The sequence below is a fragment of the Biomphalaria glabrata genome, chromosome 4, assembly GCF_947242115.1.
Source record: "Biomphalaria glabrata chromosome 4, xgBioGlab47.1, whole genome shotgun sequence".
Classification (NCBI taxonomy): Eukaryota; Metazoa; Mollusca; class Gastropoda; family Planorbidae; genus Biomphalaria; species Biomphalaria glabrata.
The window spans coordinates 35441435-35469374 of NC_074714.1; the positions used below are offsets into that span (position 1 = coordinate 35441435).

Genomic DNA, 27940 nt, shown 5'->3' on the forward strand with positions numbered 1-27940 from the left:
TAGATCTAGATGTTATACAGTGACTGAATGGGTCCTAATAATATTTTAAACTAGAAACTGGGTCCAAACAAATAATTCTAAAGACGAAAGAATGGGCGGCACATCGCTATAACGAGGCTGCTTTAATGGGCGGCACATCGCTATAACGAGGCTGCTTTAAAGGGCGGCACATCGCTATAACGAGGCTGCTTTAAAGGGCGGCACATCGCTATAACGAGGTTGCTTTAAAGGGCGGCACATCGCTATAACGAGGCTGCTTTAAAGGGCGGCACATCGCTATGCCTATAATAAGGCTGAATTGAATGTTTAGGGTGACAGTAAACCAAGCGAAGAACATTGTCCAAACAACCAAACAAAATTAGGTAATGTTCAAAGTATACTTACATTCTTTGATCTACATTTTAATCAATTGGCAAATGAGCTAAATCCATGAATTCAAAAGTAATTTGCTACATAGATTTAGTCTACAATGTGCGTACAACTCATGCGAACGTATAGATCTAATATTCTTCTATGTTGCGTCTCGAGAGACCAAAAAAAAAAAATTAATTAATAAAGATAACAAAACTTGTGGCGCCTTATGTTCTATTTAAACAACTATGTCCGCACACCATACATTTACAGTGATAAATAACTAGAGAACGTTAGTTTGTAAAGATTCTATCGCTTTCAAGTTGATTCTGTTCTAGATTAAAATTAATTGAAATGTCTATGTAGAAATGACCAAATTATACTTGCTATTAATAAAGATTATTTCATTTAGATTTATAGATCTCCGGCAGTCATGGTCTATGCAACACACATCAGCGAGACTGCTAAACTAGTTCTAAACTAGTTAAGGCAAAACTAATTATTAAAAAAAAAAAGGCATGGCGTGTAATGTTTGAACATTTGCCTGCCAGTGTGTTGCCCTACGCCATTCACAGCAGAATGAAAAACAATACCGGTGTCCTGAATGCAGGCATTAGTTTAGGAAAATTCAAGTCCAACTTACTCAAGTGTGTGTCAAATGACGTTCCTCCGAGCACACATGCACACAAAGGTAGCACTAGAATGAATGTGTCCTTGTCCCCGTTTACAAGCTCTAGACTAGCAGCGGTCTATATCCCAGGGCATTGAGAGAACAATGTATCATACAGCAGGCCTTCCTCAGTTCACACAGCAAAGAATCCCAAGAAAGATACTCGGGCAAGCCTTTCTCTCTAGCAAGCGGCTACTAGACTAGTAGTGTGGGACCAAGGGGGTGACTCGCTGTTTTTAGCGGCCCGGATTGGAGGGGAGAGAGAGAAAGAAAAAAAAACGTGGATTTGAGGGATGGGGGAGCAGGAGGGGGCGTCTGAACGCTACCGTCAAGAAGCAGCGTGTGAGTGAAGAAAAAAAAAAGATTGAAACGAGTGGTGTGAGATGGGGAGGGAGGAGGGGGGCGCGCGGTAACGTACCTTACGGGTTACAACACCTGATACGAAGGGGAGCAAACATTTAACAAACAGGTTGAGTCATAGCAGACGTGAATATTATTACAAGCTTCTTTTCACGGCAAACCAAAGCAGAGCGCGTCGTAGCCCAGAGCCGCTAAAGAAGATCTGTCAAGGGGAATAGCACTGTCGTCTAGTGAGATTGAAGTAAACTGTCTGGCTCACAACATCGGACTTGAAGACTTACTTTGATACCGGTACCTTTGCCCCCCCCCCCCCGACATGTCTGTCTCACAACCCCACCCCGCACGTCTGTCTCACAAACACAGGACTTGAAGACATGCTTTGATACCGGTAGCTTTACAACCCCACCCAGTATGTATGTCTCACAAACACCAGACTTGAAGACATACTTTGATACCGGTACCTTTGCCCCCCCCGGCCCCAACATGTCTGTCTCACAACATCTCTGAAGACTTACTTTGATACCGGTACCTTTGCCCCCCCCCCCCCGACATGTCTGTCTCACAACCCCACCCCGCACGTCTGTCTCACAAACACAGGACTTGAAGACTTACTTTGATACCGGTACCTCTGCCCCCCCCCCGGCCCCAACATGTCTGTCTCACAACATCTCTGAAGACTTACTTTGATACCGGTACCTTTGGCCCCCCCCCCCGACATGTCTGTCTCACAACCCCACCCCGCACGTCTGTCTCACAAACACAGGACTTGAAGACTTACTTTGATACCGGTACCTTTGCCCCCCCCCCCCGGCCCCAACATGTCTGTCTCACAACATCTCTGAAGACTTTGATATCGGTAACTCCCCCCCCCCCCAATCATGTCTGTCTCACAACATCTCTGAAGACTTACTTTGATACCGGTACCTTTGCCCCCCCTCCCCCCCCGGCCCCAACATGTCTGTCTCACAACTTCTTTGAAGACTTACTTTGATATCGGTAACTTTCCCCCCTCCCCCGGCCCCATCATGTCTGTCTCACAACCCCACCCACCCCAAGCTTGCAAACATACACTCACACATGTGCAAAGTCAATGTACAGAGCACAAGGCCAATACTTTGCAATTTCCACTACCGAAAAAAAAAAGGTTAAAGATTGTTTTTTTTTTTAAATTATCTTTAGCCCAGGTCGCTGGACAGGCATGATCCTGTTTCTCACGACAACTAACCAACACTATGACCAAACTTTCATTGACTAAGAGCGTGTGACACATCTGACAATATAATCAGATAGCCATTGCACGACACTCTATGTATAATACTCCAAGGCACAGACAGCAGGAAGAGGCATCAAGGTTACTAATTGTTTGATATAAGCTACTTTGATGTAGTGACAAAAACAACAAGCAATCCGTTATTTTTCATCTACTAGGAAAAAAAAAAGGGGGGGGGGGGTCCTTAAGATTACAATTAGCATTACCACCATATGCATTCAAGTGTTTGCATTCAATAGAATACATTCCACAACAAAGTTTTATTCACTAGTTTGATTTGTTTCTTTCAAGTTTTGTATTCTGGTTGTTGTTTTTTTTTATGTCACCAACTAAGAAAATAAACATTGCAACCATTTTAAATTGTATGTGTAGATCATAGACTATATATTACATGGACTGCCAACACTAAGGAAACTAAGCATAAGTTCCTTTCACCGAGGCGTTCTTGGTTGCGTGGTAAATTGACTTCCGGTAGAATTTGTTACTATATAAAGAAACTATTCCCGAAGATTTTTACCATCAATTTTACAGCAAATCATAAATGGAAACTTAATTGTCATATACGATGTTACAGAGGTAAGTGTGCACAAATCAATTTGTGACTTAGATCTATGACTATAAAGCTTTGTAACTGATTTTCTTAGCCAATATAGATAATATTAATTAGCCAAGCCTGTATTTCGTGTATTCTTATTTACGACATTAATTGTCTGCTAATTGGTGCTGCCAGTTTGGATTATTTGTTTTTCTTTTTTTTTTCATCACATTTGATAATTATTATCATTATTTTTACAATGTATATTTTAAATGTGATAAGCGATTTACTGAAAGAGTCAATACATTTCTGAGAGTGTCATTTATTAATTTTGTATATAATGGGTGATACAGGCCTAAGTTAAGTCTGTGAATGAGTCAGTCTAAATAAATTAACAATATAGTGAGTCAATAATTTTAAGCCTACAATCTTACATCTTTACCAACTTTTGTTCAGATCTACAAATATTTTTTTTATTCAATTTGATTTTAATTTCAAGATAATGTGCATTTTTATCTATAGTAATGGAAAATCAACCATAAAAAAAAAATCAACGATGTATGTATGACTAACTGAAAAATCTGCATAAAAATTTCGGCCTTCAAGTTTTTAGTGTTTTTTTTTTTAACTAACTAGAATCCCAAATAACATCCAATTCTTCTAAAAGCTATAAAAAGATCTGATATTGTTTCGAATATATTCGCCCAATAAAATTTTAGAATCATTTAGGCTCTACTTCACTAGAAAGTGATTGTACACATAAACATGTAGACTTTCACCCAGATGTAGTGACCTATGGCTATAAACTTTATCTACAAATACGAACTTACACACAACACACTACTACACTACTATATATATATATATATATACATATATATATATATATATACATATATATATATATATATACATATATATATATATATATATATATATATATATATATATATATATATATATATATATATATATATAATAGAACACTATTTATGTAAATGCCCATTTTTAAGTTTGTAAAATAATAATTTGTTTTTATAAAAAATCTGGCTATGCCTATAGTACTTTTAACAAAATTATGACTAAAAATATTATGAACGTCGAGTCTCTAGATTCATCATCTTTGTGTGTCTGATAAACCCAGAGAATGAAGATATAGAATCTATATATAATATAGGCCCCCTATTATATAGAATCTAGCTTTAGTTGACTCTAGACTAGATCTAGGATAATTTCAAGTCTAGATGTTCAGCTTCATCTTACCTTGATCATGATGATTAATTTTAATCTGACTTCCTGACTTGTTAACTTAAACTTCGTCTTACTTAGCCGTTAGGCGCCTTAGCCTTAGCTTCTTCATATGTGAATCATGAATGGAAGTGCTTGGCTCACAGTGTCACAGATCGTTCTTTAAACTATTTGAAGATCTACTTTTTCTTTACTAACGACTCTAATCTATATCTAGTTTATGTCTATATTTTATATGATAATAATAGACATAGACTCTTATACTTATAATAAAGACAAAGTTATAAGATCTAGAATCTGTATCTAGATCTATTCCCATTTGTGATTTATACACTACAGATTTAATGTTTCTGATGAGCAATACTACTATCTACAGCCATGCCCATTAACATAGGCCCTACTCATGTGCTAGATCTAGCTCTTTTGATCACAACTCATATCTTGCCTAGATATAAACAACTGTACTAGATTGGACTAGACATTCTAATCGGTTCTATTTTCGTTTTTCATTATTCTCACATATTTTAGTAGGCAATAGGTACCAAATTGTGCTATTTATTCACTGTAGATCTAGATCTTAACTTTTCTCTTAACTACCAAAGAAGTACACAAAGGATGTTGAAAGGTACCCAAAGGGCTCTAATTGCTACCATTCAATGTGTGGAATCAAGTATTTACCCAGATACTGCCACAATATGCTCTTATTGTTTTCAAAGGAGTTTTCACACAGTGCCAGAAGCTGTATAAATACATTTAACAGTAAGTTTTTAAGTAATTAATCATTTATTTTTAAACGTTATGTAAGTCTATTTTAATTGTAAGAATCCATGTGCTATTTTATTTAAAGCTAACTTATAGGTGAATATTTACACAATATTGTTGTTATGTTGTAAATAAAACATATTATATTCCCTCCAGCCTGTGCAGGGTATTTCTAAAGTGATAATTTTCTCATGCAGGCCAATACCACTCTTTTGTTATCTAAGGTGTTTTCCTTCAAATTATACTTTCTTGCATAAGAATTAAATATATTATGCAACAATTCTCAATTAGAAATACAGATTAACCAGTTATCTTGGTGGAAAAGGATGTCAGATGAGTTGAGAAAATGCTTAAAGAAAGTCTTTACATAATTCTTTGAACTAAGTCACTATAAATATTTTGGAGATTTTTAAAATTTAATTAGAATTTTATTATTGCTCACATTAAAAGCAATTGTTCTTTTCTTTTCCGCAGATGTATATTTCAAGAAGAAATGATGCTTTCTTATTTCTAAGAGTTTATCAATAGGATGAATGCCACAAAACTCACTTGTTATGCCAGAAACTCTTCCTACGAAACTTCCAGTAAGTAAAAAAAAAAGTAAAGTTTCCCTTTCAGACCTTGTGATCGATAGGGCAGATGATGTAAAGATCATCTGTTTCTGACCATTCTGTTGCCTACGGTTAACGATGTGGCCAGCACAGTGACCAACCGCCATTACTTTCCCCAACTAATGTCAGGTACCCATTAGAGCTGAGTGGACTCAGACTCAAATTAAAAATTCCAGTCTACACCAGGATTTGAACCCCGGTCCCCGGTTCGGAAGCCAAGCGCTTTACCGCTAAGCCACCAGGCCTCCTTTCAGTAAGTAGGGCAGCTTAAAATTTAATACTTTTATCTTAGTGCAAAAAGAATAAAAGCTGTCTTCAAATTCTCCCTTTAAATTTGCAAAGATATGTTTATAATTTAATGTATGCAGTAAAAAATTATGTTTCAAACACTCAGTACAATATTCAATGACTCTCTTTATTTGGGTTACCTCAGCATGCTTGTGCAGAAAATTTCCTGAATTTTTTTAAAAATCTGTTCCCTTCACTTTCAAGTGCATTTAATCATTCATTAAATTTTCATAATATTACTGAATATAATGTCAAAGATTAAATATTGTTATTATTATACTATTCCTTTTTTTTTGTAATATTTTTGTTTCATAATATGTTCCCATAGCATTTTTTGTGTAAAACCTCTAATATACTTTACTATACTCCTAATATACTTTTTAAGGAACTGTTTTGTTAGATGTTTTCAGAATTGATTTTATCCGTAAAGGACTTGAACATATGGAAGTTTGGTACTATATGAAACTAAGATTGAATTGGTGACTTGTTATGAATTTAATGTATGTTGTTTCTATTCCATCAACAGTACTAGAATTTGTCCAGTGCCTGTGATCCTCTGAGTTGAAGGAGAATGTGCTCCATAATACCTACTAGGAGCTTGCTGATAGCTGGAAGTTCATGAATACTATGTTGTCCTTGATTTGATGATTCTGAAAACTACCATTTCTGAAGACTTGAGCATTATTTCTATAATTTAAAAAAATCTTTTCAGGAAATATTGTGTTTATAATATTAAGAAAAGGAAGATAATATTGTTCTTACTAATATTATTGACTTATTAAAATAGAAAGCACATCATTACCAATATTCACTTGTCAATAAATGTTAGCATTATTCAATTTTTAGTTACATGTTCAAACTATTAAATTTTATTATTTAAATTATAGCAACTTTCTCTTTCAGTCCAGCTTAAGATACATTCCTGTAAAAAGTCTATAATAATAAGTTAATGTCGATGTAGTATTGTTCAGACACTTACAAGTTTAATCATCTATACTTCACAAAAAAAAAGTGTTTGAATGGTTTTCATTTGTTTGTACATCAAATATGTATTAATATAATTATCATTTTTAGATGAAACATTAAATACTGAAGATGACCATCTCAATTTCTGATGTAGGCCTATTCTCATTTCATGAAATAAACAAAATATTATCTGAAATTTCATCCCTTCATGGTAACTGTAACTGGCTTCATAAAAAAATGGAGTGATGACTGGGTTGACTATACATTTTTGTATAAATAATGCATCAATGAATGTAGCTTATACTGTTCTTTTCCTCATCTTGAAATGTGTGGACTGATAATTAGCTGTTGCATGATACTCTAAATGACAAATATCTTCTACTCATTACAATAGCATATTTCCATGCTGTTTGGCTAAGTGGAAGCAGATAAAATTTGTTCCTCTATTAGCTGTAAAATCTCGAAATTCATGAGCAGCTGAGAAAAAAAGAAAAGAAATTCAAACTAGTTTAGACATGTTATAAATATATATATTTGCTAATTAAAAAATGTAAGACTACTTTATGTTACAACAATGGACAGCATCTTTAAAGTTGATTTCAATGCAATCACAAGAAATAATTTTTTCTCTACAATTAGGCCTGCTTTAATGATTTTTTTTTATGTAAATAAATTTTATGCATAGGATTAAATATAACATGTACTTAAGGAGATTTTTTACCTATTATTTCACAATTACAAGTAATTTAAAGTGATACATGTATTGATAACACAATATTATTGGAGAAAGTAAAAAAAAATCTCACTTGTAATAGATCCCTTTCAATTTGAAAGTTAGTGACAATCAAATCAGGTTTGTGGAAGTAGTATGCTCCTTAAGTTAAAAAAACCAAAAACAACGAAAAATGCATTATAAAAAGTTTTTGCTTTAAATAAAATTTCTCTTGGGTGACTTGAGTAGAAAGTAATAGAAATATGAACTTCATTTAGCAATATGCTCACACTAAGCAGAAGTGGTTTTTACTAGTGAAAATTGTCTGTCCAAATAAGCTATTGAAACTACTGTTAGCTTCACATGATATGAACTGTAAAGTTTGACAGTTCTTCATCTAAGACTTTTAGGTACCGGTATTATCTATCAAGAGCAGGGTAAAACAAGGATGGGTTTTGGCAATCAACACTATTCGGAATTGTTTCGTGTGTACTCTCATAGCGTCTTGGAAGATGGAGTAGGCCCTATATATCCACAGTAGATCGGATGGAAGGCTTCTTAAACTGGCTTGGCCAAAACGAGGAAACTACATAACCTGATTAGGGAACTGATGTTTGACGACGATGCTGCTCTCACTACCTTTCGCAGTAATTATTACAAAGGCTAGTCAATACTTCGACAGCTGCAGATCAATAGTTCAGTCTTACAATAACTCTCACCAAGACAGAAAAAGGGCATAAAAAGTCAACATCATCAAACTCCATTTGAGTGAGGGCTTGAGAGGCTCAAATCTTCTCTTGCAAAAGCCCTGGACAGAAACCCTGCTGTATTGCGTAGTGCATACATGTCACCATACAGATCGAGAATTTTTGGTTCTGACCTGTTGAGACGGAGATCAGCAAGTCTGGGGCAGTCAAACAGAAAATGAGGCACGGGGGCACCAGGATTCGAAATTTGGCCATAGCCGTGAGAAACATGAGGCAACAGGACAGTGGCCTGTCCTGCACCGTGTTATAATAACTTGCCATAAAACATCACAGAATGTACTTTTTCTATTTTATCAACGACAGCATCTAAATGCCAAACATACTTTTCTTACATTTTTCAACTCGGAGAAAACTTTACATCTAGACTTATTACTTTTACTTTAGGCCTACACCTAATATAGGACTTTTTTACAACTTATAAACGAAAGGTCATTTTAGCCTATTATAGTAAGAGCATATAGATCTAAATTTACCGGGTTATCCTTCTGAATAAGTCTTACTATTTGGTTTATATATATATATATATAGGCCAAGAACCTCAATTCAATCAATGTCGTAAACAAGAAAATACACGAAATACAGGCTTGGCTAATTAGTCTATATTGGCTAAGAAAATCAGCTATAAAGCTTTACAGTTATAGATCTAAGTCAGAAATTGATTTGTGCACACTTACCTCTGTAACATCTTCTATAACAATTCAGTTTCCATTCATGATTTGCTGTAAAAGTGGTGGTAAAAATCTTCGGGAATGGTTTCTTTATACGTAAAAAAAAAATCTACCGGAAGTCAATTTACCACGCAACCAAGGACGCCTCCGTGAACGGGACTTGTTTATTGAAATATATAGGCTTAGTGCGTAGAGTTGGCAGTCCATGTAATATATAGTCTATGGTGTAGATGAGAAACAAACTTGGAGATGTCCAACTGGTATTTGTGAACAAGGAGACGACTCATCCACTAAGAATGAAACAAATATTACAACAGACATGCATTTCACTGTAGATAAAAACTAATTATACTATAAATAAATCTACGGTAAATAAAAATTGTAATTACATATGAAATTGTAAATAAAACAAAATAAAAATATTGGCAGGGATGCCCAAAATACGGACCGCGGGCCAGATCCGGCCCGCCAAAAACGTCGGCACAAAGTGTAGAACATCTCCCCTCCAATAAAAAGGTTCGAAAATGTATCTTTACCTACGTTAGGGCCCTCACTATTTCTCTGCTGGATTGGTTACCATGACCTTTAACATTTGTGCGTTTATGAAATGGGACATCAAAATATAGAACGGCATTGATTTGAGCCGCGAATAAAGGAAGATTAAACCAATGTCTAGACTAGAGATAGGAGAATGGATGAGAATATTTACCACAAAAAGAGACAAGAAAATTAGTCTTCGGTAAAGCTACAAAGTTGTTCCCAGTGAAGTTAATTTCCGATCCGACGCGAGATAAACTCATTAATTAGGTCCCTCAATACTAGTAATAGCTTCAGGTCCATTTCATTTGTTTGTGTACCTTTTCGGTCATCTGGCCCGCGACAAGAGTGTCGGAAAATAAAATGGCCCGCAGGTCGAATTAGGTTGGGCATCACTGTGACCTAAAGTATGGCTTACGATCCATATTCTAAGAAATACTCTCTCACCAGTGGATAACGCTTATGATATGTCAAGTTAATTTGGTTAGTAAATAGAGTCTTGACTTGACAGTGTTAGAGAACCACTGATTCAGAAGCAGTCAACACTCGATCAACTCAAACACCGGATTACAAATTGTGTGCAGTCCAATGAAATGTGAGATACAACAAGCACAAAACCACAACATGTGAAAAGGGAGATAAGTGTGACAAAATTAGTTGCTTCTAAAGCTGTAAAACATGTCGCCACCACTTTGGACACTATCTTGCTAATCTTGTCATGACATGTGAGCAGTGATCTGTCTTTCTGAAGTCTCAAAGGGACAACATCGAGATCTAAATAACAATTATTATTAAAATATTATTTCGAGTATGGTAATCGCTTTTAATTGACAACGTAGCGACTAATCCAAACATTTTCAGGAAACTATTCCCGCTTCAATTCCAATGCTGAGATACTATTGCACCATAAGACTGCAATCCAACTTTCTGATTTTAATTTTCTAGATCCTCTTGTCACAGGACTCTTTTCAAATTAACATTTGTTAATTACTTCGATTAAACATCGCAAAAGTACTATTTAAAAAAGCTCCATTCCAAGAATCACCAAGTCTTCAGACAGCTAAGTTAACCTGCAAATCGATGCTATGTTAGCTTGCTAATCTCTCGGGGGCTATTTTGTGTTTGTTTTTCAGGAGTTCGCGCGTGTTCCGGGTTTTTGTGAGTTAGTGTTTCTCTTTACAAATAGAGAGAAGTCTTACCCAAACAATCAGACATTCTCTTGAGTTTCATTATAGAATTCACCGTTTGACAACATCGTACTGCAGATGGGATTATTTCCGAAAATCGAAACGACTAAGAAAAAGAACCTTGAAAACCAAAATGTCGAAGAATGTATTACTTAAATCATATTCCATAGTTAAGCTAAAAACACAATGCCATGTTAAGAAACACATGCTTAGCTCCAAAAAAATACAGTGAATTCCATGTAGTCAATGTAGATAAACTATTAGGAAGATAAGATAGTGACCAGTTACCGAGTGGTGAGTTGATGGGGTATACTGAGTGATAGTCTATTGGGTGATTCAGTTACTGACTGATAAATTAAGGGGTGATCATTTACAGAGTTACAGAGTGTTGGGTTAATGAGTGATACGTTACTGAGTGATCAAATAAAGGGTGATAATTTACTTAGTTACTGAGTTTTAGGTTAATGAGTGTTAAGTTACTGGGTGATAATTTACTTAGTTACTGTGTGTTAGTTTAATGAGTGATAATTTACTTAGTTACTGTGTGTTTGGTTAATGAGTGATAAGTTACTGGGTGATAATTTACTTAGTTACTGAGTTTTAGGTTAATGAGTGATAAGTTACTTAGTTACTGTGTGTTTGATTAATGAGTGATAAATTACTTAGTTACTGTGTGTTAGTTTAATGAGTGATAAGTTACTTAGTTACTGTGTGTTTGGTTAATGAGTGATAAGTTACTGGGTGATAAGTTACTTAGTTACTGTGTGTTTGGTTAATGAGTGATAAGTTACTGGGTGATAATTTACTTAGTTACTGTGTGTTTGGTTAATGAGTGATAAGTTACTGGGTGATAATTTACTTAGTTACTGAGTTTTAGGTTAATGAGTGATAAGTTACTTAGTTACTGTGTGTTTGATTAATGAGTGATAAATTACTTAGTTACTGTGTGTTAGTTTAATGAGTGATAAGTTACTTAGTTACTGTGTGTTTGGTTAATGAGTGATAAGTTACTGGGTGATAAGTTACTTAGTTACTGTGTGTTTGGTTAATGAGTGATAAGTTACTGGGTGCTAATTTACTTAGTTACTGTGTGTTAGGTTAATGAGTGATAAGTTACTGGGTGGTAAGTTACTTAGTTACTGTGTGTTAGGTTAATGAGTGATAAGTTAGAGTGAAGGAGTGACGAAAATATTTGAACATTCACATACTAAAAACTAATTTAGATCATATTAATTAAGGGCACATGAAGCTCAGATACAATTTAGTGCAACTAGAGATTGCTCAATAGCAAACAACTATGTGGTTCCATATTGCCCATAAGTCAATGAAGCAAAAGATGATTTGTGTTGTACTGACTGACCCATAGTTTCCTTTATATCAAGTACGGGTACTCTGTAATGAATGGTTGAAGCTTTTCATTTTCCAACAACCTAAAGATAAGTTCAATGGCCCATTGACTTCAATGTGCTTGGAGTGCAAACAAAATAAGAGGAATGCAAACAAATCGTTGAAAAAACAAAACCTAGTCATGATTTATCTTTTCAACATGAACTTGTGTGGAGGTCAAACTCATGGAAGTACAGCGTCGTCTCGTGTAGTTCTCATGACCTCGTCTCCAAGTGGGTCATGAGCAAAGCTAAAGTTCAAAGAGAAGGTGTTTATGGGTAACAATGCTACATCGGACACTCAGTATTACCCTAAGCTAGGGCTATTTGGGCAAACGGGCAAATGCCAGGTGGGCCGGCACCAAATGACAAAAGAAACATTTTTTTTTCAATGCAGACAATTTAAAAAAAAAAATGGACAGCAGCAAGACACAGGTGTCCAACACGTTTTCTTTTTTTTTTATTACAATTAAATGTATTTGTAATTCAAGAAGAATCTAATAAAATGTACATTATACACTATACGTATTATCATTTGCAAAACGTTAGATCGTTCTTTTTGCTATTCACGAGCGGCATGGACTTCAACACTGTTTAATGTCTTCGAGGTTGTGTTTGGCCTAATCATGTTGCTGGTAGGCATGGACGTTTGATGGCACTCCCGTTTGTTTTTGCTCCTTCCCTCACAGCGCTCCCCCAGTCTCCCTAGCTGTCAATGACGGCGTGTACTGTCTATCTATTAACTAAAGGAATATATATATACGAAAGGAAGGAGGGTAGAAAAAAAAAAACTCCCCGCACCGAAAAAACCCATGATATGACATGCCATTTGTTGGCCGGTTTATATGGTATTGCCTGGGCCTATTTCGATACCCAGTCCGCCCCTGACCTAAGTAAACCAATGTAAGTCCAAAAGGTGGTGTGCAAACGAAAGCTAGATCTATGCCTTGAGATAAGTTGAACGGCACGGACCAACACAAAGTACTGTATTGAAAATGTTATATTGAAATGTACTTATTGAATTTATTACTCCACATTACTACTTCGCTATCTCCAATGTTATTTCTTCAATTAAATGTATCACATTTAGTAGATTTATTTAAATCTCTCAAGGCAATACACTTTTACCCACTGGGGCACATTGTACATGTTGTTACTTCATGGTTCAGTATGCTGGTTTCATCTAGATCTAGCTAGAACTTATAAATATAGGCCCACCTCTAGATTAAGATAGTTTGAAAACAATTCACTGCTTCTTGTACATTTGAATGACCAATGAGCAATGACACAGTGATATTGATATTTTTAATTCCAATGATATTTTCTTTACGTGTTGTTTTAAAGCACTAACTAGTTCATTGGGATCCTGTCTTGTAAACAATAGTTTGGGCGCTGAAAAGTCCGGCATAGTGCTAACTCAGACGGAGAAATAGTATTCTCAGGTTGAAATGGTTGACGATAGGGATCAAAGGGTAACAATTTGATAATACTACCTGAAAAGAATCTTGGATATCATTCCATTTCTCTCAAAGCAAAATCTGGCACTCAATGGGCATCGCGAACGTGTTGAAGAAGAATTGCAAAGACAAAATCTAGATATCTTAGGTCATTTCTATGTGTTTGTGAAATTACTATCCAAGTAGGCCTACAAATAACCGGAAATAAGCGTTTGGTTAAAAACCACTACAGCGCCAGACGAGAAGCCATCACGATGGTTATTGATTAATTTTTTTTTTAATCTAGAAACCTAGTACACTTCAATGATTCATCAAAATAACTTTTAAAAATTTCGGAAAATTATTTTACGGAGATCATTTGACGCCCCTCTGGGAGTAGCGCCCAGGGTATGGTACTCACTTGCACCCCACACCACCTCTGCGCGCTACGCCACTGCAACGAATGTACTAAAACTAAGTTCAAGTGTTCACAATGACCTTTTCCAACAAGGCGCTACTGGAATCTGCCCATTAGAGCCAAGACATCGAAAAAAACAACAACTTTTTTTATAAATTATCTTTTCTGTTTAACTCTTTAAACGAAGGCTCTAATTTGTCAACAAAAAATACTAAATTATGTCTTGGATGTTCATCATCCCATCTTTTATGACTAGAGAAAGCCAGTGATGTCTGTAGTGTAATATTGGTGTGTACACATCAAACAAACTTCTTATCACATGATGATATATTCTGCTTTGCCTTTCCCCTTAGCCCAATCTTCAATTGAAAAACTAGAACGAAATACCTGACCGAAACAAGCGCAGACGACGTAGAGCTCTTTGAAGAGGGAGGAGGGGGGGGGGAACAAGTGCATGCTAAATGCATTTCTAGATGAAAGCAGAAAGGAGCTTAACATTTTCGAGAGAAGGGGGAGGTAGGGTGAAAAGGAGAAAATAAAAAAGACTTGTGACTAGTCTGGTGCGGTGTAAAAACAAAACAAAACCTAGCAGTCTAGCTGACGGTACAGATCAAAGCTACTGGACGCGCTGGCTAAAGAACATTATGGGGAAGAAGATGTAGACTTCTGGGAAACCCTCCAGACATTCGACCAATCGCATGGGCTATGCTTTCAAATACAGGAGGCTTTTAGTGCCGGCTATTACAGTAGCAGATGGTCAACAGGCTCTCTTGTAAAGCTTGGAGGTCGGAAAAGAAGGGGGGGGGGGAACAGAATTTATTGGATTGCCTCCCACACAAACTTAACTTGCGTTGGCGCATAAACATGCAACTTAATCGCATGGCCAGTTTAATGCGATGTCATTAAAAGTCAATATATAAGACACATGCTTTATTGACAAAACAAATGCGTTAATTAAAAACTTATTTCTTAATAGGCTTATAAAAAAACTTGAATAACGATCCATGAATCACTCGTTTTCAAGTCAATGTACATCCTATATATATATATTGTTAAGTATTTCTGAATCTTCTGGCTAGATGTATTAGTTGGCACACAAATAAAAACACAGCAAAGAACTTGACGACTAAACTTTCAGTTTCATATAACTTTAATGACTATTAACTCTAACAATTCGTTACTGTAACATGTAGCGTAGAAGACTGTACAATATCTGTCAGTTTACAGTTAGCTATACTTCGTTGCAATTCATCTCTTCACTTCGTTGCAATTCCTCTCTTCTCAACTTTCCTCGAGCCGTATTCCACAGAACAGACCAACGACACACTTCCCAGTGTCGCTCCAGGTCTCCCAAAGCTGAACCAAGTCGTACTCAAGTCTACCGAATCAGAGCCGCACGCGTCTTACATCGACTGTATCGACTGTAACAGCTCAAGTCCACTGTAGTTCGCTGTATAGACTTTAACGACAGTAGTCCACTCAAGTTAACTCTACCCTAGTTAACTTGCATCGAGTCGTACACATTTCTCTTCCACAGAGCCGCACACGTCTTACATCGTCTGTATCGACTGTAACGGCTCACTCACGACTCCATACGACTGACTTTAACATTAACTCTCTGGCTTATATAGAGTCCCTAATCGCTTGTCCAAAGTTGCACAAACACGGCTAGTATCCTCTGAAATAACACGTGAGGAAACGTCACATCCTGTCTTTGTTTATACATGTAGATTCCAGAAAACATCGGCTGCAGTGTCATCAAGTTGGGGTCACACGTAGTGACCTCTATCTGTCACTGTTCATTAGTAACTGTCCCCCTACTTAGATCTGTTCGTCCCCTGGAACAACACGTGAGGGCACGTCACATCCTGTCTTTGTTTGTACATGTAGATTCCAGAGGACACTCGCTGCTGTGTCATCTCGCCGGGGTCATACGTTGACCTCTACCTATCACTGTTCATTTGTAACACTGCCCCCTTCTTAGATCTGTTCGTCCCGAACAGATTCTACTTCACCACGATACTGATGAAATCGATCGACGATCAAGAAGGAAGCTTTGGTGGTTGCCCCCTTCTCAGAGATGTTCTTGCAATCTGGCCGTTGTCCATCTTCTTTCCATAGAAGAATGGGAGCCAAATCCTCATTTTTCAGCAGGTCCTCACAAATGTTTTCATCAATCTTGGTATGGAAACATCGATCTTCAGATGACGACATTGGGCATTCTTGTCGAGAAAATTCATCAGCATTCTAACGAGTTCGTGCTTCACTGGCTGAGTTTTACATTCTCCAGCATCTTTTTACAGAGCTTCTTCAGAGATACACAGGTTCATCACAGTACAGCAATATTCACATGTTCTTCTTACAACAGCAACTGACTTTGGGTTTGTACGATGTCTGTTGGGTTGATCTTCTTGTACAGTTCTGTCACAGATGGTTACTCACTACAGTTCTGACATCTTTAAACTACTTCTTTTCTGTCCTTCTTGCTTCTGACTTAATTAGCGTTCTTCTAAAACCTTTGTTATACTTCATCAAGCTATTCTCATGAGGAATGTTCTTAAATTATTCTTTAGTGGCTTCACACTTTCAACTGATAGTAAGGCTTTCTTCTTTGGTCTGATGGTTCCGGACAGAATCTTTCTAAAAACATGGGCTGTGGAGTTTCATCAGTGCAGGTGGGGGTCTATCAGTGGGAGAAGTAGTGGGCTTGTTTTCTAACAACATGGGCTATGGAGTTTCATAAATGCAGGTGGGGGTCTATCAGTGGGAGAAGGGGTGGGTTTGTATCTTGATCTTGTTGGAGCCATCCACGTTGCACTCTGCATATGTCGCTTTCTCCGCCTCCTCAATTTGATATTTCTTTGGTTGCGTTGATGTCGTTGTCGTTGTCTTGCTTTCCTGTCGATCAATGCTGATGGCAGCGACTTAGCACATAGGAAGGCATTGTATTTCATAGCTGTAGTCATCAAGACTGTTGATCTAACAAGTTGCTTCAGCATTATTCTTTGATGGGTGCTTTGCGAATGAGCTGCAAGTCCACTTGAAGGCAAGTTGTCAAACACGTCATCACCTTCATCCGAGTCTGGAGCACTCGCCTGTGGGGCAGGTTGATAACATTGAACGTGCAAAGGTCCATCACCTTCAGCATCAGATTCTATTGTGTTTCCTTGACTTTGACCAGGACTTCTCGCGCTGATCTTGACAGCTGGACAAGCTTCTGTTAAGTCTAGAGCTTGTTGGTGTATTTCTAAGCATTCACAGTCTTCTTGCATAGCTACGTACGTACAGTTCTTGTCAAACGCATGGGTGCAATAATCCAGCTTCGAGTTCCTCTCGTAGACAATGGCAGATAGAAGACAGAAGTCTTTAAGGTCCACAGCAACAGGCTTGGACGCAGACCCAACGTTGTCTTGATCTGTTTGGCTGGTTGAGGTACTCATATCAGGTTTATCTGTAGCTAAAGCTTCGGTCAAACTATAGGTCTCTTCTATTGTTCCTTCAGCTGTCTCATTCTGCTTTTCGTTGAAATAGTAACAGCTACCGTCTCTTTTAATTTCTTGTGGGCCACATTCGTTTGGTTTGCTATCACAGTCACAGACAGCACAACCATCACCAACATGCCTATCGTAATTGTCTGTATCGCCACATTCTTGGTTGGACAATTGTTCGCTGTTCATCAATGGTGTAGCTCTTTCATCTGTCGACTCAATCTGATAATGTTGGGTGTTCAGCAGCTCGTTAATCACGATTCTAGTTTGATCTTTTATCGTATTTGTTTGTTCTTCTGTCTTGTTGGGCTTGGTAACTATTTGTTCATTCTCATTCATGGCTTTGATCAAATGGTTAAATGAAGAAAATCGGGTGTTGATTTCTGATTCTATCTCCTTGATGCTCTCATTCACCGAGTTCATTTTGTATTGCAAAGTTCTCAGGAGCTCTGTCATATTAGGTTTGATTTCAAATTGGCAAGTGTCCGGATTCTCATCTTCCTCCAACATGGCTTGTCTGAGACGTGCTGTTAGCGTTTCCTTATTTCCGTTAAGCTTTAGACCTCTTTCTCGAAGCTCATGTCTAAGTTCTTTCATGTCAAGTTCAATAAGAAGTTTGATGGAACACATTCTAGCCAGAAAGATCCCACTTCTGACACCAATTGTTAAGTATTTCTGAATCTTCTGGCTAGATGTATTAGTTGGCACACAAATAAAAACACAGCAAAGAACTTGACGACTAAACTTTCAGTTTCATATAACTTTAATGACTATTAACTCTAACAATTCGTTACTGTAACATGTAGCGTAGAAGACTGTACAATATCTGTCAGTTTACAGTTAGCTATACTTCGTTGCAATTCATCTCTTCACTTCGTTGCAATTCCTCTCTTCTCAACTTTCCTCGAGCCGTATTCCACAGAACAGACCAACGACACACTTCCCAGTGTCGCTCCAGGTCTCCCAAAGCTGAACCAAGTCGTACTCAAGTCTACCGAATCAGAGCCGCACGCGTCTTACATCGACTGTATCGACTGTAACAGCTCAAGTCCACTGTAGTTCGCTGTATAGACTTTAACGACAGTAGTCCACTCAAGTTAACTCTACCCTAGTTAACTTGCATCGAGTCGTACACATTTCTCTTCCACAGAGCCGCACACGTCTTACATCGTCTGTATCGACTGTAACGGCTCACTCACGACTCCATACGACTGACTTTAACATTAACTCTCTGGCTTATATAGAGTCCCTAATCGCTTGTCCAAAGTTGCACAAACACGGCTAGTATCCTCTGAAATAACACGTGAGGAAACGTCACATCCTGTCTTTGTTTATACATGTAGATTCCAGAAAACATCGGCTGCAGTGTCATCAAGTTGGGGTCACACGTAGTGACCTCTATCTGTCACTGTTCATTAGTAACTGTCCCCCTACTTAGATCTGTTCGTCCCCTGGAACAACACGTGAGGGCACGTCACATCCTGTCTTTGTTTGTACATGTAGATTCCCGAGGACACTCGCTGCTGTGTCATCTCGCCGGGGTCATACGTTGACCTCTACCTATCACTGTTCATTTGTAACACTGCCCCCTTCTTAGATCTGTTCGTCCCGAACAGATTCTACTTCACCACGATACTGATGAAATCGATCGACGATCAAGAAGGAAGCTTTGGTGGTTGCCCCCTTCTCAGAGATGTTCTTGCAATCTGGCCGTTGTCCATCTTCTTTCCATAGAAGAATGGGAGCCAAATCCTCATTTTTCAGCAGGTCCTCACAAATGTTTTCATCAATCTTGGTATGGAAACATCGATCTTCAGATGACGACATTGGGCATTCTTGTCGAGAAAATTCATCAGCATTCTAACGAGTTCGTGCTTCACTGGCTGAGTTTTACATTCTCCAGCATCTTTTTACAGAGCTTCTTCAGAGATACACAGGTTCATCACAGTACAGCAATATTCACATGTTCTTCTTACAACAGCAACTGACTTTGGGTTTGTACGATGTCTGTTGGGTTGATCTTCTTGTACAGTTCTGTCACAGATGGTTACTCACTACAGTTCTGACATCTTTAAACTACTTCTTTTCTGTCCTTCTTGCTTCTGACTTAATTAGCGTTCTTCTAAAACCTTTGTTATACTTCATCAAGCTATTCTCATGAGGAATGTTCTTAAATTATTCTTTAGTGGCTTCACACTTTCAACTGATAGTAAGGCTTTCTTCTTTGGTCTGATGGTTCCGGACAGAATCTTTCTAAAAACATGGGCTGTGGAGTTTCATCAGTGCAGGTGGGGGTCTATCAGTGGGAGAAGTAGTGGGCTTGTTTTCTAACAACATGGGCTATGGAGTTTCATAAATGCAGGTGGGGGTCTATCAGTGGGAGAAGGGGTGGGTTTGTATCTTGATCTTGTTGGAGCCATCCACGTTGCACTCTGCATATGTCGCTTTCTCCGCCTCCTCAATTTGATATTTCTTTGGTTGCGTTGATGTCGTTGTCGTTGTCTTGCTTTCCTGTCGATCAATGCTGATGGCAGCGACTTAGCACATAGGAAGGCATTGTATTTCATAGCTGTAGTCATCAAGACTGTTGATCTAACAAGTTGCTTCAGCATTATTCTTTGATGGGTGCTTTGCGAATGAGCTGCAAGTCCACTTGAAGGCAAGTTGTCAAACACGTCATCACCTTCATCCGAGTCTGGAGCACTCGCCTGTGGGGCAGGTTGATAACATTGAACGTGCAAAGGTCCATCACCTTCAGCATCAGATTCTATTGTGTTTCCTTGACTTTGACCAGGACTTCTCGCGCTGATCTTGACAGCTGGACAAGCTTCTGTTAAGTCTAGAGCTTGTTGGTGTATTTCTAAGCATTCACAGTCTTCTTGCATAGCTACGTACGTACAGTTCTTGTCAAACGCATGGGTGCAATAATCCAGCTTCGAGTTCCTCTCGTAGACAATGGCAGATAGAAGACAGAAGTCTTTAAGGTCCACAGCAACAGGCTTGGACGCAGACCCAACGTTGTCTTGATCTGTTTGGCTGGTTGAGGTACTCATATCAGGTTTATCTGTAGCTAAAGCTTCGGTCAAACTATAGGTCTCTTCTATTGTTCCTTCAGCTGTCTCATTCTGCTTTTCGTTGAAATAGTAACAGCTACCGTCTCTTTTAATTTCTTGTGGGCCACATTCGTTTGGTTTGCTATCACAGTCACAGACAGCACAACCATCACCAACATGCCTATCGTAATTGTCTGTATCGCCACATTCTTGGTTGGACAATTGTTCGCTGTTCATCAATGGTGTAGCTCTTTCATCTGTCGACTCAATCTGATAATGTTGGGTGTTCAGCAGCTCGTTAATCACGATTCTAGTTTGATCTTTTATCGTATTTGTTTGTTCTTCTGTCTTGTTGGGCTTGGTAACTATTTGTTCATTCTCATTCATGGCTTTGATCAAATGGTTAAATGAAGAAAATCGGGTGTTGATTTCTGATTCTATCTCCTTGATGCTCTCATTCACCGAGTTCATTTTGTATTGCAAAGTTCTCAGGAGCTCTGTCATATTAGGTTTGATTTCAAATTGGCAAGTGTCCGGATTCTCATCTTCCTCCAACATGGCTTGTCTGAGACGTGCTGTTAGCGTTTCCTTATTTCCGTTAAGCTTTAGACCTCTTTCTCGAAGCTCATGTCTAAGTTCTTTCATGTCAAGTTCAATAAGAAGTTTGATGGAACACATTCTAGCCAGAAAGATCCCACTTCTGACACCAATTGTTAAGTATTTCTGAATCTTCTGGCTAGATGTATTAGTTGGCACACAAATAAAAACACAGCAAAGAACTTGACGACTAAACTTTCAGTTTCATATAACTTTAATGACTATTAACTCTAACAATTCGTTACTGTAACATGTAGCGTAGAAGACTGTACAATATCTGTCAGTTTACAGTTAGCTATACTTCGTTGCAATTCATCTCTTCACTTCGTTGCAATTCCTCTCTTCTCAACTTTCCTCGAGCCGTATTCCACAGAACAGACCAACGACACACTTCCCAGTGTCGCTCCAGGTCTCCCAAAGCTGAACCAAGTCGTACTCAAGTCTACCGAATCAGAGCCGCACGCGTCTTACATCGACTGTATCGACTGTAACAGCTCAAGTCCACTGTAGTTCGCTGTATAGACTTTAACGACAGTAGTCCACTCAAGTTAACTCTACCCTAGTTAACTTGCATCGAGTCGTACACATTTCTCTTCCACAGAGCCGCACACGTCTTACATCGTCTGTATCGACTGTAACGGCTCACTCACGACTCCATACGACTGACTTTAACATTAACTCTCTGGCTTATATAGAGTCCCTAATCGCTTGTCCAAAGTTGCACAAACACGGCTAGTATCCTCTGAAATAACACGTGAGGAAACGTCACATCCTGTCTTTGTTTATACATGTAGATTCCAGAAAACATCGGCTGCAGTGTCATCAAGTTGGGGTCACACGTAGTGACCTCTATCTGTCACTGTTCATTAGTAACTGTCCCCCTACTTAGATCTGTTCGTCCCCTGGAACAACACGTGAGGGCACGTCACATCCTGTCTTTGTTTGTACATGTAGATTCCCGAGGACACTCGCTGCTGTGTCATCTCGCCGGGGTCATACGTTGACCTCTACCTATCACTGTTCATTTGTAACAATATATGTGGAAGAGAAATGTGTACGACTCGGTGCAAGTTAACTAGGGTAGAGTTAACTGGAGTGGACTACTGTCGTTAAAGTCTATACAGCGAACTACAGTGGACTTGAGCCGTTACAGTCGATACAGTCGATGTAAGACGTGTGCGGCTCTGATTCGGTAGACTTGAGTACGACTTGGTTCAGCTTTGGGAGACCTGGAGCGACACTGGGAAGTGTGTCGTTGGTCTGTTCTGTGGAATACGGCTCGAGGAAAGTTGAGAAGAGAGGAATTGCAACGAAGTGGAGAGAAGAATTGCAACGAAGTATAGCTAACTGTAAACTGACAGATATTGTACAGTATTCTACGCTACATGTTACAGTAACGAATTGTTAGAGTTAATATTCATTAAAGTTATATGAAACTGAAAGTTTAGTCGTCAAGTTCTTTGCAGTGTTTTTATTTGTGTGCCTACTAATACTTCTAGCCAGAAGATTGAGAAATACGTAACAATTGGTGTCAGAAGTGGGATGTCTCTGGCTAGAATGTGTTCCATCAAACTTCTTATTGAACTTGACATGAAAGAACTTAGACAAGAGCTTCGAGAAAGAGGTCTACAGCTTAACGGAAATAAGGAAACGCTAACAGCACGTCTCAGACAAGCCCTGTTGGAGGAAGATGAGAATCCGGACACTTGCCAATTTGAAATCAAACCTAATATGACTGAGCTCCTGAGAACTTTGCAATACAAAATGAACTCGGTGAATGAGAGCATCAAGGAGATAGAATCAGAAATCAACACCCGATTTTCTTCATTTAACCAGTTGATCGAAGCAATGAATGAGAATGAACAACTAGTTACCACGCCCAAGAAGACAGAAGAAGAAACAGATACGATAAAAGATCAAACTAGAATCATGATTAACGAGCTGCTGAACACCCAACAGTATCAGATTGAGTCGACAGATGAAAGAGCTACACCATTGATGAACAGCGAACAATTGTCCAACCAAGTATGTGGCGATACAGACAATTACGATAGGGATGCTGGTGATGGTTGTGCTGTCTGTGACTGTGATAGCAAACCAAACGAATGTGGCCCACAAGAAATGAAAAGAGACGGTAGCTGTTACTATTTCAACGAAAAGCAGAATGAGATCGCTGAAGAAACAATAGAAGAGACCTATAGTTTGACCGAAGCTTTAGCTACAGATAAACCTGATATGAGTACTTCAACTAGCCAAACAGATCAAGACAACGTTGGGTCTGCGTCCAAGCCTGTTGCTGTGGGCCTTAAAGACTTCTGTCTATCTGCCATTGTCTACGAGAGGAACTCGAAGCTGGATTATTGCACCCATGCGTTTGACAAGAACTGTACGTACGTAGCTATGCAAGAAGACTGTGAATGCCAAGAAATACACCAACAAGCTCTAGACGTAACAGAAGCTTGTACAGCTATCAAGGTAGGCGTGAGAAGCCCTGGTGATAGTCAAGGAATTACAATAGAAACTGATGCTGAAGTTGATGGACCTTTGCACGTTGAATGTTATCAACCTGCCCCACAGTCGAGTCCTCCAGACTCGGATGAAGGTGATGACGTGTTTGACAACTTGCCTTCAAGTGGACTTGCAGCTCATTCGCAAAGCACCCATCGAAGAATAATGCTGAAGCAACTTGTTAGATCAACAGTCTTGATGACTACAGCTATGAAATACAATGCCTTCTTATGTGCTAAGTCGCTGCCATCAGCATTGATCGACAGGAAAGCAAGACAACGACAACGACATCAACGCAACCAAAGAAATATCAAATTGAGGAGGCGGAGAAAGCGACATATGCAGAGTGCAACGTGGATGGCTCCAACAAGATCAAGATACAAACCCACCCCTTCTCCCACTGATAGACCCCCACCAGCATTTATGAAACTCCATAGCCCATGTTGTTAGAAAACAAGCCCACCACTTCTCCCACTGATAGACCCCACCTGCACTGATGAAACTCCACAGCCCATGTTTTTAGAAAGATTCTGTCCGGAACCATCAGACCAAAGAAGAAAGCCTTACGAATCAGTTGAAAGTGTGAAGCCACTAATGAATAATCTAAGAACATTCCTCATGAGAATAGGTTGATGAAGTATAACAGAGGTTTTAGAAGAACGCTAATTAAGTCAGAAGTAAGAAGGACAGAAAAGAAGTAGTTTAAGATGTCAGAACTGTAGTGAGTAACCATCTGTGACAGAACTGTACAAGAAGATCAACCCAAGTCAGTTGCTGTTGTTTAAAAGAAGAGCATGTGAATATTGCTGTACTGTGATGAACCTAGTTATCTCTGAAGAAGCTCTGTAAAAAGATGCTTGAAAATGTAAAACTCAGCCAGTGAAGCACGAACTCGTTAGAATGCTGATGAATTTTCTCGACAAGAGTGCCCAATGTCGTCATCTGAAGGTCGATGTTTCCATACCAAGATTGATGAAAACATTTGTGAGGAACTGCTGAAAAATGAAGATTTGGCTCCCATTCTTCTATGGAAAGAAGATGGACAACTGCCAGATTGAAAGAACATCTCTGAGAAGGGGGCAACCACCAAAGCTTCCTAATTGATCGTCGATCGATTTCATCAGTATCGTGATGAAGTAGAATCTGTTCGGGACGAACAGATCTAAGAAGGGGGCAGTGTTACAAATGAACAGTGATAGGTAGAGGTCAACGTATGACCCCGGCGAGATGACACAGCAGCTAGTGTTCCCTGGAATCTACATGTACAAACAAAGACAGGATGTGACGTGTCCACACGTGTTGTTCCAGGGGACGAACAGATCTAAGTAGGGGGACAGTTACTAATGAACAGTGACAGATAAAGGTCACTACGTGTGACCCCGACTTGATGACACTGCATCGAGTGTTTTCTGGAATCTACGTGTATAAATAAAGACAGGATGTGACGTTTCCTCACGTGTTATTTCAGAGGATACTAGCCGTGTTTGTGCAACTTTGGACAAGCGATTAGGGACTCTATATAAGCCAGAGAGTTAATGTGAAAGTCAGTCGTATGGAGTCGCGAGTGAGCCGTTACAGTCGATACAGACGATGTAAGACGTGTGCGGCTCTGTGGAAGAGAAATGTGTACGACTCGGTGCAAGTTAACTAGGGTAGAGTTAACTGGAGTGGACTACTGTCGTTAGAGTCTATACAGCGAACTACAGTGGACTTGAGCCGTTACAGTCGATACAGTCGATGTAAGACGTGTGCGGCTCTGATTCGGTAGACTTGAGTACGACTTGGTTCAGCTTTGGGAGACCTGGAGCGACACTGGGAAGTGTGTCGTTGGTCTGTTCTGTGGAATACGGCTCGAGGAAAGTTGAGAAGAGAGGAATTGCAACGAAGTGGAGAGAAGAATTGCAACGAAGTATAGCTAACTGTAAACTGACAGATATTGTACAGTATTCTACGCTACATGTTACAGTAACGAATTGTTAGAGTTAATATTCATTAAAGTTATATGAAACTGAAAGTTTAGTCGTCAAGTTCTTTGCAGTGTTTTTATTTGTGTGCCTACTAATACTGCTAGCCAGAAGATTGAGAAATACGTAACAATATATATATATATATGAATTAGAAACCTTGTGTTACTTTGACTCATTGACCAGGATCGACTCATATTCAGACAAGTCCAATGACAGAAAAGGTGCCGCATAGTCTTACAAGACATCTGACTTTAGTTCCTATGAACATTATTTGCTATTCTTTAAAGCACTCTCCTTTATGGCACTGAGAGCTGGTCAACATACATACATTTAAAAAAAAAAAAAAAGGCGCAACACTATGAAGTGTAGGGCACTGCAAACTATTGCATCACTAATTATGGTGAAAGAAAACGTTGCTATTATTCTTATAACTGATTCCGTCAACCTCACAGATCTAAAGATAGATAGATTAGTTAGATAGACAGACAGATAGAATATAGAGGGCTTGATTTTATTTAGTTTAGCGCAGAAATAGATGAACAAAATTCAATGCAAAACAAAAATTATTTTTTTTTTATTTTGCTAACTTCAATGTACGAATCTTTATTTATTTATAAATAGCTGCTTTTACTCTACTATATATTTGAAAGTTGCCATTCACTGATTCATTGATCACGAAATTTCTAAAACTATTGTACGTATCCATATGAAATTTCGTACACAGGTTCCTTTTACCTATCAGACGCTTACTAAGAACGGTTTTGACGAATAGCAACCTTGGGACCGCTATTTGTGAAAAACCGCAAGCTTTCTATCAAACCTTTGTATTTTATTTTCGGTATTTCCCCAAAAGGCTGCAGACTACATTTGTTTTTAATATCTCGTTTTCCTTATTTTTAAAGCAATTCTTTTCTTTTTCCCCGAAGTCTATTTATTTTTAATATGCATTATGTCAGTTTTACTTCCTTTTCAAAATAGACTCAATAACTCTGCATGAATTTTTTTTTAAAAATAAATCTTACAACAAACTAGATCTAATGCAAATAAATATACTTCTTTTTTTTTTGACAATAACTCTTTGATGCAAAGTTTTGAGAGAGAGAGAGAGAGAGAGCAAAGAATGGTACTTTATAACACTATTTTTTAAAAAAAGGCTAAACTCTTATAGCATTGAAAATGTAGATTGTAGATCTATTGTCGTTTCGCTACATTCAAAAGGGATTAAATAAACGATTACAATGAATAAAACGAAATTGATATTCCTTTTTATTTAGAGAACAAAATACCAAGAGAAATGGAGAAAGGGGAACGGGAATGTGAACGAATGACTAACATTTTGTTGTTACCGGGGGAGGGGGGATAAGTAAAAGTACTACTAACATCAACGGGCCCAAACTATGACAGCCTGTATGTGTCGGGGGCGCATTAAGAAGCGGGTCTTACCGAATCAAGTCTATGTGGTAGACATGACGATGCGCAGGTAAAAAAACAAAATGGAGGTTCCAGAGAGCGAACAAGAGAGAGAAAGAGCGCGGGTCGTAAAATTTCATTGTAACAGATACACTAAATCACGGGCAAAAAATGTATGTCAGGTTAATTGTTAAAATGTGGCCCGATCATTAGAATTTAAAAAGAAAAAAAAAAGGGGGTCATAATCTATATTATAATTCTCTTCATGGCTCAAGAATTTGGACAAGAAGTAAAGGAAAGATCACTTTTTTTATTTCTGCAAGTCGAACGGACTAGTTACCCTACGAAAAAAAAAGGAGGGGGGGGGGAGAACAAGTGTTATTCACCCGTCACAAAATAGCAGGGCTGGACTTAACCGTTGTGACCAAGAAGTCATGGAAAGATCACTCTTTTTTTATTTCTACCCCACGAAGTTTTAGCGGCGAAAAAAAGAGGGGGGCGGGGGGAGAAGAACAAGTAATCTACTCTGTATTCACCCGTCACTAAATAGCAGGGCCGGACTCAACCGTTGTGGGGCCCTATGCGAAACGGATTCAGCGGGGCCAAGTTTGGGTAGGGATACGGATAATAAGTGAAATAAGTTTGTATTAGAAAAGAAATTTGTCTATGCATTTTATTCGTTCTCTACTACGTATATAACTAATTTACAGGCCTTGCGTGTAGCAAAGTCATACAGTATATCATAA

At 38.4% G+C, this 27940-nt stretch overlaps 1 protein-coding gene and 1 long non-coding RNA gene across 12 annotated transcripts in view; one reads left to right on the top strand and one right to left on the bottom strand.

Annotated features, from left to right (window-relative positions):
• LOC106052217 (plexin-A2-like) overlaps positions 1 to 27940 on the bottom strand; it is a 107567-nt gene that overhangs the window by 52297 nt on the left and 27330 nt on the right. For 2 of the 6 annotated variants that reach the window (XM_056027048.1, XM_056027042.1), the window contains exon 1: positions 995 to 1233. The exons of 2 other annotated variants lie outside the window; for them this stretch is intronic. The gene's annotated coding sequence lies outside the window, so the exon portion shown is untranslated. Of the gene's footprint in view, positions 1 to 384; positions 845 to 994; positions 1234 to 27940 lie in introns of those variants that run through there. 2 more of the 6 variants (XM_056027047.1, XM_056027045.1) reach the window with 2 other exon arrangements.
• LOC129925858 (uncharacterized) lies at positions 3122 to 7357 on the top strand. Of its 6 annotated transcripts, none has more exons than XR_008777592.1 (4): positions 3122 to 3227; positions 5003 to 5193; positions 5671 to 5780; positions 6622 to 7357. It is a non-coding gene; the product is annotated as an uncharacterized LOC129925858 (long non-coding RNA). The 6 variants fall into 6 exon arrangements; XR_008777594.1 differs by having other exon boundaries at positions 3145 to 3227; positions 5037 to 5193; XR_008777593.1 differs by lacking the exon at positions 3122 to 3227 and adding an exon at positions 4267 to 4311.